This window comes from Crocuta crocuta, unplaced genomic scaffold (assembly GCF_008692635.1).
Source record: "Crocuta crocuta isolate KB4526 unplaced genomic scaffold, BGI_CrCroc_1.0 scaffold133, whole genome shotgun sequence".
NCBI classification, from domain to species: Eukaryota; Metazoa; Chordata; class Mammalia; order Carnivora; family Hyaenidae; genus Crocuta; species Crocuta crocuta.
In genome coordinates, this window is record NW_027529438.1 from 58,450 (window position 1) to 69,857 (window position 11,408).

The following is an 11,408-nucleotide window of genomic DNA, read 5'->3' on the forward strand; positions in this document are numbered from 1 at the left end:
TCTGAAATTCACAACCATTTCTTTAGATCCCTTTATGCCTTGATGGTGGTTACACCAATGGATGATCTGGAATCCTTTAATGCTACTTTAGTTTTTAATCATTTCTTAAGACCTACATAGACCATCTTTACAGAGAAATACATAAGTAAGTCCCAATAATTTTGCATCAAATTTCAGGCTCCTTAAAATCTATTTATAAATCCTCGATTATAAACATCTACCTGTAAGAAATGACATTCTTCAGTCACTGTCTTAACACCCATTTTATTTACATGTTTTCATGTCCACATACAGGTTACCTAGTAGGACCAGGCACGTCCAGCGAGCAGAACCACATGGCAGAGACTAAAGAGGAGGAAATGAGCCCTGGCTTGTGGCTCTAGAAGCCGAAGACCTGGACAGCTGATTTCCCATTAAAATGAGTGCCATCTTACGTGTCTCCCTGCCTCCCTCCCATCCCATGGCCTGTACCCCCTCCTGCCCCGCCATATGCCATGCAGCGCTCCCCACGGACTGGCTGGGCTGGCTGTCTGCCTCTCACAGCCCGTGCTCAAGTGGGAGCTTTGCCTGCTGTTTCTTTTTGTGTGGCAAGATTGGGTCCGTCCAGATCTCAAGTCCATCCTGAACCCTCTAGTTGAAGCTGCACAGGGAGGAAGAGCTGGTCAGCCTGGACTTCAGACCCCCAAAATGGCTCAGCCATGATTCTCAAACTCCACCTTCCATCCCTACACTTTAGGGTGGGGAACAGCAGGAACATGTATCTCCCTTTTTCCTCCCTTCTCCACGTGGGTGGCCAATGTTTGTATTCTCTTTTCTCTGATCCTTGGAGCCAGGGCCAAAGTAGTCTTGCTTCCCCTGTACTACCAGGCTGAGCGTCTTCAGGTGACCAAAGGCAAAGTCTATGTCAGCAATCGATGGGGTGAGGGAAGAACCCCCCTCAGAGGGCAAAAATGGTGTGCATCATTTTATTTATTGATTTATTGATCAGTTTGCTTACTGGTTGATTGATTTAAGAAATATGTGTTTGTTATACAGTAGAAAATCCACTCCCATCTTTCCCATCTTTGAAGCATCTAGCCCCAGAATTTGTCTTCTTGGCCCCATAGAGCAATGAGTTACTCCTCTCTGAAGCCACAGAAAGCAGGGTTGGGGGGATTCTCTCTCTGTGCCCAAATACTTTCACCTCCACTAGATTTTCAGCCAGAATTGGGGTCCGAAGCCACCAGCTAGTGAGGGCATAAAGCCACACAAGTCAGCAGAGGCTCAACTGTCCACATACAAGCTCTTAACATCCCACCCTCCCCTCTCCCTCGCAGCAGCCCTGTTTTCCTACTCTGAGTGTGTGGCGGGGGGGGGGTTGCTGTCATCTGCAGCCTGGCCACCTCAAAACTAGACTTTTTCCGCTCTGGTGCCGCTTTCTGAATGCCACATGCACACTACAGATGCCGAGGAGCATCCATGCCTGGTCCCTTCCCAACTCATTACAGCAGCACCTAGGGAGAGAGCCGGGGAACAGGTGTTTTTACAAGTGACCCAGATGATCCTGATGCAAGGCTAGGGTTGAGAAGCACTTCTAGTGTTTTTTTTTTTTTTCCTTCGTCCCTCCCACCCACCGACATCATCTATCCTCTGCTTCCAAGCTTCCCGCCACAGCAAGCATGGGAGCAGCCACTGGAGAATGAGGCCTCTCTTCCCATTTCTCCAGCCCCGCCTCCTCCTCACTGAACCTCACCCATCAGGTCAGCCAACCTGAACAGTTCCCTGGAGAGTTAGCCGGTCTCACCATTTGTACCTTGAGGCTGGTGCCTGCACTCAGCCCAGGGGCACTCAGACAATTTCCAGTTTTTCTAGGAACAGAAGCAGAAATCTACTCCCCTCCAGATTCTCTCTCCACCTTCCCCAGACTCCCCAATTTCAAAGGTTTAAAGGGCACTTGGGTGACATGTATGTCTCCAAATTCCAATCCTGAGGGGAAGGTCCATGCTCAGTCTTTACAACCCAAGCCTTGGCCATGTCTGCAGAGCCACCTGAATTGAATGAGGGTCTACTGGTAACAGAGGAAACAGTCTCTTTGCCCTAAGCCAGTTCTTTCCCCAGCAATTGATCAGCATCCAAATCCCAAAGGGCTGAGAAGAGACATCTCACCCTTCACACGTACAAGACCTCCACTGCTGAGTGTGAGTAAATGCATGTGTGAATGTGTGTATGTATGTGATGTGCATATGCTGCATCCATAGAGATGTACTATGTTCATAACGGGCCCAGGTGAATTCCATGTTAGATACACAAGAATGTTGTAATATATACAGATTGTTACACACACACACACACACACACACACACACAGAGCCTCAGGAAACCTGATGTGGGAAGAGGTTTTTTTAGTACTCGATCTCCCCTATCTGAGCGATTTCCTGGGGCAAGTACTATTTCACACATACCCTCCGCCACCCAGCCCGTCCCCTCCTGAGTTCTTCTTTTCCCATTAATCAGAATGTCCCTGCCTTATGTCCCATCTCTCAGGGTCCTACTCTCTGATAGGTGACAGACGGTTCAGCCAGTGGGTGCTAAAGGGTTGAGTGTTACTCCTACCAGGTGACATTTATGGTTTAATTGGGGCTATAGATAATTGCCTTAATCTGAAGGAGTGGCTCTAATGGTAGGACTTTCAGGCACAGCAGTGGGCCAGTAAGGGAGGGTATTTTTTTTTTTTTTACCAGGGGAGCTTTTTAGAGCCCCCCCCCCAAACCATACCTATCTCTAAGATCAACCCTTCATAAGTACATGAGCACAAGCAAGCACACTTACCTACATACACTTTCCAGAATTGAGATACCTCCCTTGTATTGGCCCAAACTTTACAAATGAAAAAAAAGAAGGAAGAGGAGGAGGGGGAGAAAGAGGGGGAACCGCTAAATTACTTTAAACCTCACTGGGAAATGTAGCCTATTTGTCCGCCGGCCGCCAGCCGTCAGGCTCACCCTTCTGTCCCAGCTCCCTCCCGTTCCTTCTATTTTCTGCGGCCGCTCAAGTTCATTTACTCAAAAGTGTCCTCCCTGTGCCCGGCCCCCAACAAATGTATTCCCTTCCTTCACTGTTCCCGCTTGGAGTTGTGCTGTTTTTCAGTGTCGTCTGGACAAAGAGCAGGTTAAAAGCATGAGCATGTGTGTACTGCGTGGGTATTCTGCTACAGTTTGGAGAAAAAAGCCCCCCGAGGAAGAGATGGAAACTGGCTCTGCAGAGTGCCTTAAAAATGACTTTAATTAGGAAATTCTGAGTCGTCAGTCTTTGGATGTTACATAAACTCAAACAGATGTTGCATTTCACTTCTCTGGGATTTAAAAAAAAAAGTTAAATACAGTATGTATTCAACAACAACAAAGTATCTTTTCTCTTTAATTCGGTCATTAAAAGAGGCAGCGGCTGGTTTTCTGAAAAGCCTGTGGGAAGGGCCCCCCGGACAAGCAGCCCTGGGACATACAGACAGCAGGTGCAGGAATCCGACCCACCAGGACAGCTGGTGGGCTGAGGCCAACTTAGTGCTGCGACACTGGGAACGGAGAACATTCTAGAAACCCAGAGGCAAACCTTGCCCTTCCATCCCCTCTCCACCACCACTCCTCTCTAGAGCACCCTTTGGCCAGTTTCTGCTTTGCTTTTGCTAAATGCTTTTCCTTTAGCTTAACACTCGCTATCTAGGATTCTACTAAAACAAGATAATCTGAAGAGCCTATGCTCCCGGAAGTGGTCAAGCCTTCCAAGATCTTGCCTTCTCTCTGCCATGGTGTTTCTTAATGGTTTCTTATGTAGGCACAGTGGGAGGTGCAGTTGGGATAGAGATCGTGAGGTGTACGTGGATTCGGGAAACTCTGTAGGGTGGGAAGGAACTGAGGACCACCACTCTTCCGGCTCCAGCACCAGAGCCGCCTCCTTCCTCCCCCGCCGCATCCTCACCCTGCTTTTCTGCCGGAAGCCAGCACCTGGCTGGTGCCGGTAAGCGCTTGGTGTCATCCAGCTACCAGCTGTTCTCTCTATTGGGCCTTTTGTTCAAATCTATCATGGCTGTTTTCCACAGGAGATGTGACCCTTTTGAAGAACAGCAGTTTTAAGAGGGATAAGGGTCAAAATTTATACTCTCTGTCTCTGTCTCTGTCTCTGTCTCTCTCTCTCTCTCTCTCACACACACACACACATGCACACATGCATGCACACGCGCACACACCATTCAAAAGAGGAAGAGCAAGAAGGAGGCCCAGATACTCAAAAAAAGAGTGGTGAATAGTACTTTCCACTACTGGAAAAAAATTTATTTCTCATGGGTCTCACGGGGTGAGGGGGGCACATTTTTAAACACACATTTATAACTAGGACACCCCACCGTCACCACGTGAGCCAAGCTGTGGGAAGCATATTTCAGAAAAAGGGGCATTTCAGAAAAAGGGATTCCTCATCCCCTCCATGAAAAAGCATAATCTGAGGTACACCATCTGTGAAAGAGCAATTGGTGATTCTTCCCTATTTCATTTATTTTAAGAAATGAACAATGCCCTGGTGATGGCTGAACACAGTGTGTGTGTGTGTGTGTGTGCGCGTGTGCACGCGCACGTGTACCTGTGCATGTGCACCCGTGCCTGCGCATGTATTAAGCTCAAACATATGAATGAGAATTTGGACCATAGTGACAGTGGAGGCAAACTGAAGATTATGTGGTATTTTTTTCTCACTAAAAGAAACTGTAAAATTCTATAATGGTTTGGAAAAGGCAACAAGGATGTCTTTGGTTCTTTAAACACACACACACACACACACACAAAGAAAGTATATATTTATTGTTACCTATGTGAAGAAATGGTACAACATTCCTCGCCAACCTAGAGTACAAATATGCTCACATTTCTTTAATTTTTTCAAATTAATTTCTTGAATTTTCTTAGGGCCTGTTAGCAGAGAGTTCAGTAATCCTTTCCTGAGGCTCCTCAGGCCACACCCCCCCAATTTCTCAGGAACCCTGTGTCCTCAACTCATCCCATAGAGAGCTGAAACATCAAGCAGAAAGAACAGGGTCATATTAATCCATTCCCAATTCCCCTTCCCACTGGCTGAGGGAAGAAGGCAGCCCACTGCTGCCAGGATGCCCAAGACACAGGTTGTCGGCTTGGCACAGCCCTGGACACCATACATGGCTCAGTCACTGTCCTCACAGAAAAACAACGTCAAGGGGGCTGGGACTGACGGCCCTCCCAAAATCAGCCCCATGCTGTGCTGAAACCACCCTCCTCACAAATTTCTAAGCCTCTATGTTACACCCAGCTCAACAGCCTAAAGCCCTGTCCTCCCCGGGTCAGTGACCTCATCGCTCTTCCTGCTCTGAGCCCAGGTCCGGGTCCCTGGGAGATCCGAATGGGTGTCCCAACTTCAAACCTGGAGAATGAGAATTGGCTCCCATTTCCTGTCTTACGGAAGGGCCCAGATCCCCTGTGCAAGTTGACCCACGTCTGCTATGCCCCATCTCTGAAGCCTCCATCTGAGTACGGAGACCACTGGAGTGGTCTGCAGAACAAGAGGGTTTTGATTTCACCCAATACTCATTAAGTGAGCAGCATGTACCAGACACTATCCTAGATGCCGAGCATTCCCCAGAACCACACAAACACCCATCCTTCCTGGACTGCCATTCCAGTGGAGGGAGAGATGGACAATGGACATGATGAATTAGGAAATTACACAATATGTAGTGAGAGGTACAATGGGAAAGGAAAAGAACAGATAAGGGCGATCAAGAGCTCTGGAAGATCAGCTTCCTGGTGCTTTTCTATCTGGGCCATGTACCAAGAAGCAGCTCTCGATTGCACTTACTAATAAAATAGTAATTACGACCTCACGCATTTAATCTCTGCACCAACAGGCATCCTGGGACATGTAAGCCTTGAGAGCCACGCTTCACACATGCCGAAGCTGTCTCAGGTTGACTGTCTCCTATCTCGAGCAAGGCATGGAGCCTTCATTTACCACTGCTAAGAAAGGTTACGTGACTCCCAAGGGCCACGTGGCCACCAAGTGTCAGGGTGAGGATTCCAAGGAGGCGCTCTTGACTCCATTGCATGATTTTGCCGATGCACTCGTAATGAGCACAGGACGTGAAGCCAGAAGATCCAAAATGGAGACCCAGCATTCCTAGGTACATGGCACCTCAGAAAGTTCTCGCAAGTAGAAGACCAGACTGGGTGTGAAATTACATTATCAGTCATAAGGCATGGTATCAGTGATGCTTTCAGGCAACTCCACAGGCTGCCTCAACACTCCACTTACCTACTATCTGTGTGATTCATTAAGTAAATAAATATAATTAAAAGGAGTTATTTTTATAGCATGCTGCATGCAGTTCCCAAAGCAATCCTTACTCAAGTTGGAAAAATTAAAACAGTATATATTTTCTGTCTGTAAACTAATTATCTGGTTCAAATTGGATTCAGAGCAAGCCCACTTCTCAGGTATTCTACGAAAGCACGTGCACAGCCATGCTAAACGTCCTGAGGAAGTGCTGGGGCACGGTCCTTGGTAGGGGCTTCTGAGCACTCTGTATGGAGAAAAGGACATTCCTGTGACAGATCCCTAGGGTGTGGATGTGGCTGTGAACAACCAATGGATTCACTGTTCTGTTCCGGGCCTGTAGTTTCCCTTTTTATCTCAGCCATCGGGGAACACCCACTGCGGAACAGGAAGAAAGCGTCACAGGGGCTGAAAGGCAGGTGGCATTGAGCCCATCAGTCTAAGCTAGTAAATAAGACTGAATTCAACTTCTGGGAAAGCTCAGAAGGTGCAAACTACAGGCAAGAAGGTGCTATGCACGGAGTGTGCCCCCCTTCTGCCAAAATGCATATGTCAAAGAGTTAATGCCCAAAGTAATGGTATTTGGAGACACTAGGAGGTAACCAGGTTTGCGGGGTATTTGAGTCTTGCACAGGTGATCAGGTTCGGATGAGGTCATGGGGAGGAGCCTTCATAAGGGGATGAAAAGACCCGAGCTCACTCACTTGTGAGCTCTCTCTCTCTCTCTCTCAATCTTTCTCTCTCTCTTTCCCCATGATGTAAGGAAACCAGGAAGAAGTCCCTCATTAGAACCCCACCACGCGGGCACCCTGACCTTGGACTTCCAGCCTCTGGAGCCATGAGAAATAAATGCGTGTTGTTTAAGCCATTCGATTTGTGGTGTTCCTATTACAGCGGCCGAAACTGATGCAGGCAAGAGGGATACTCTCCTTTCTGAAGTGGCTCCCGGAGCTGCTAGGTGCTGCCGGCTCTCCTCTCCCCAGGGTCAGGGTGAGAGACTTTAGAACAAGCGGAGACAGTTAGTAACCTCGTCATCCAGTCTCCCAGCTTGGAGGGCGTACCGAAGCACCCTCTCCTGCTGCTGCCGATCCTCACCATCAAGATTCCAAGACAAAGTTGGACAAAACTACCCAAAAGGCAAAGATGCTTGATAAGGCCGGGGTCAAAATGAAGGAAGTGGGCCAATCGCGTGGTGATGGGGCAGGACACAGAAGGAACCAAGACACAAGGTAAAACAAACCCCAGGATCAACAAGAGGTATGGGGGAGATGCCAGAATCATGATGATCAGAGTTTCCAAACTGAAAATTCACGTCCAGAGCCTGACAAAGACACGAAATAGTCTATCCGCAAAGTTCCGGAGCTTGGGTGTGTCTCCACCCGGCAGCTCTATCTGAAGTGTCGTGACTCTTTGCTCTAGAGATGATCTACGTTGACATGATGGGAACCAATTATTTCCAAGACAGAGAGAAATGGGCCCCAACGGCAGCTGTAGGGATCCTGTGTTAAGATTCTGAGAGAGTGAAAAATGGTATTTGGTGGGGAATTTTTCTTCTCTTCCTAACACCCCTCTCCCGCTCCAAACAGAGGGCTCTATAAGGCAGCGGCATACACAGCAGGCTGCAGAGTTTGTCCCTGGGCAATTTTTTTTTTAAGATTCTTTATTTTGAGAGGCGGGGAGGGGGGGACAGAGGATCCAAAGTGGGCTCTGTACTGTCAGCACAGAGCCCGACACGGGGATCAAACTCAAAAACCATAAGACCATGACCTGAGTCGAAGTTTGATGCTCAACTGACTGAGCCACCCAGGCACTTGTCCCTGGGCAATTCTGAGTTGACTTTATCTATGTCTTCTGAATTCCATAGTATTAAACCGATGGCTACGAACCCTCCCCAAATCCCATGTCTTTAAGAGAGCTTTCCCCACCCCCTAAAATGGTACCCCTAAAAGCGCCTTTTAGGAGAAAATAAAACTCAGGATGGCGAGCCTAGGTGCTGAGTCGCTTGGGAACCAGATAGCCTGGGATCCCAGGGGCAGGACAGTCACTTCCAAAGCAGCAGGTGAAACAGCAGCAAAGCCGACCAGGGACCCCAGCTCCCCTCTAGTGAAAGATCTCCCTGCTGGTGACTTCAGCTAGGCAGAAGCCAGAGGCTCAGAACAGGAACGTTCTTATGTCTCTGTTGAACACTGCTCTTGCCAGCTCACACTAGGATAATACTGCCTGTGGGGAGGCAGCCCCTCCAAGGACGGAGAGGGAGGCCCATCCAGGTGAGCAAACCTCCGCAAGGGTCTACGTTGTGGGGACGGAAGAGGAGCAGGACACTGCGTGCCTAGTGCCAAGCCCCCAGGTGAGCCCGAGAGGAAGCCTATGACCGGAGTCTGGGAGCGGGACGTGAGGCCTCTGTGAGAGAGGACGTGGCCCCAGGGTCAAGGGAGCAGGGGCTTGGAAACCAAGCAAAAGAGTTTCCCAGTGATTTTTCCTGCAATCCACAGCAGCCACGCCTGCTTTGCACCAGGCACCCTTTCAGGTATGGGAGACCCGGCGGTGAGCAAGGCAGGCAAAACTGTCTTCGGGAGCTTACGTTCTGCAGGGGCTGGGGAGGGATAGATAATAAAATCAGTAGTAAAATACAGCCTATGTCAGTGCTCAGTGCTCTGGAGGTGAATATAGCAGGAAATGAAAATATAGATGGATGGGTTTATTTTTTTAAATTTGTTTTAAATGTTTTATTTATTTCTGAGTGAGAGACAGCATGAGCAGGGGAGGGTCAGAGAGAGAGGGAGACACATTATCCGAAACAGGCTCCAGGCTCTGAGCTGTCAGCACAGAGCCCGACACGGGGCTCGAACCCACAAACTGTGAGATCATGACCTGAGCAGATGTCAGACACTCAACCGACTGAGCCACCCAGGTGCCCCTAGATCGATGGGTTTAAAACAGGATAGTCATGGCCCCCTGGGTGGCTCAGTCGGTTGAGTGTGCAATTCTTGATTTCAGCTCAGGTCATGATCTCACGGTTCATGAGTTCAAACTCCACATGGGGCTCTGTGCTGACAGTGCAGGGCCTGCTTGGGTTTCTCTCTCTACCCCTCTCTCTGTCCCTCCCTGGCTGGTGCTGTCTCTCTCTCAAAATAAGTAAATAAACTTAAAAAGTTTATTTTAAAAATAAATTAAATAGGGTGGTCAGGGAAAGTTCACTGAGAATGTAGCATTTAAACTCAGATTTGAAAGAAGTGGGTGTCATGCAGATACCTAGGGAAGGGGTTTATTTATTTTTTTTATAGTTTATTTATTTTTGAGACAGAGAGAGACAGAGCATGAGTGGGGGAGGGGCAGAGAGAGAGGGAGACACAGAATCCAAAACAGGTTCCAGGCTCTGAGCTGTCAGCACAGAGCCCGATGCAGGGCTCGAACCCATGAACTGTGAGAGCATGACCTGAGCCGACGAAGTTGGATGCTTAACTGACTGAGCCACCCAGGCGCCCTGGGAAGGAGTTTATTGAGAAGAAGAAACCGGCAGTGCAAAGGCCCTGAGGCTGGAGTGAGCCTGATGTGGATGTGATTGAGGAACTACAGAAGCCCAGTGGGCTGAGAGTGGAATGAGCCTTATCTTTCAGAGCCAGCTTGCCAGGGACCCATGTGAGTGCCCTGCTGAGTCTCAACCGACACTGCCCACCAGGCTTCATCAGAGGTGAGGACGTCCTGGCTGAGTAGCCAGTTTCCCCACGGAAATTCTTCAGTAGTTCCTGAGTCTTTGATGGAGGTGAGTTCAGAACCCGCACGGGGAAGAGGAAGGAAGGAAATAATAAGGAGAAGCAAGTATGGCACACGTGGGGCTGTGGAAAGACCACAGACATCTAGCCAGAGCCGGAGGCAGATCATGCTATTCTCTTGGCGACTCTGCACGAGCTGTCCCTGTGGGAACGCCCCCCCCCCAACCCCACCCCTTTCCCCTGGTCCTGCTGCAGGAGCTCCGTCATTCCAGCTACCGACACATCCCTCTACACTCACGTCAGCTGCTCTGCCGTTTGCTCACTTTTGCTCACGGTCAGGAGCAATGCCGTGTTCCCTGGACCCGGCATCAGGGTCGCCGGGTGCGTGGGCTCTGCTTGTCTTAGGACCTAGTGCTCCGAGGGGAGTCACTGCAGTCTCGCGGGGGGAGCGTCCACACTGCAGCAAAGCAGTTCCTTTCGGAGGAACTTTCCCTTCCTGCTGCGTCTGTGAGCTGTCGGACAGGCCGGCAGACGGGGAAAAGGTCAGTCTGTCCCATCCCCTCATTGGCCAGGGACTTGAGATCCCTTGGAATGGGGACCGAGTCTCCCTGGAGCTGGAATCAAATGAACACAGCCCAGCCCCACCGTCTTCACGGGGGACCCAGCAGGAGTCACAGGCTTGGCCTTTATCTGGTGGGCTAGGGCAGGGGGGGGGTGGGGCGGGGGGTGGTCCCCATGACTGGTGCTAAGTACCTGCAGGTAAACCTGAGCAGGAATCTACATCAGGGCCATTTTTAGGGGCCAGAGGAAAAGAGGCAATTTTCAGTGGCCTTGTGTACCTGTCTTTTGCCGAAGTGAGATTTTCGTCACAGTATTTGCCACTTTCAAAAGCCCAGGGTTTACTCTCAAATGCCCCCAACACAACGGGCTGCTTGGCAGGAACCAATTACCAGCGCGGGTCACAATTTAGTGAGAAGAGGGGGCACGAAGGTGCCACCACAGCCCGCCGCCAGCCGCCTCCCGTGTGGCCTTTGTCATCCACACCTCAGGCACGGGCTCCTGCCTCCTGGCCACCACACGGAGACACGCCAGCGGCCACCCAAGGTGCCAGCGAGGCAGATGTATTCGTCTGGGGCACCAGGGTGTGAGAAAACAAATCCTTTGCAGAACAAATGTGGAGCACGCTTATTTATGTGTTAGACATTTCAAATCATGTTTTCTGTGAAACTAGCTCCCAGGCAAGGGAAGCGGCATAGAAAATCCTGGAGGTTGAGGTGATTCGAGCACAAGAGCGAAGTAAGGGGGGATCCAAACGGGAGGGGGATCCTGATCAACTCGCGGGAGAAGGAAGATGGGAAGTAAGAG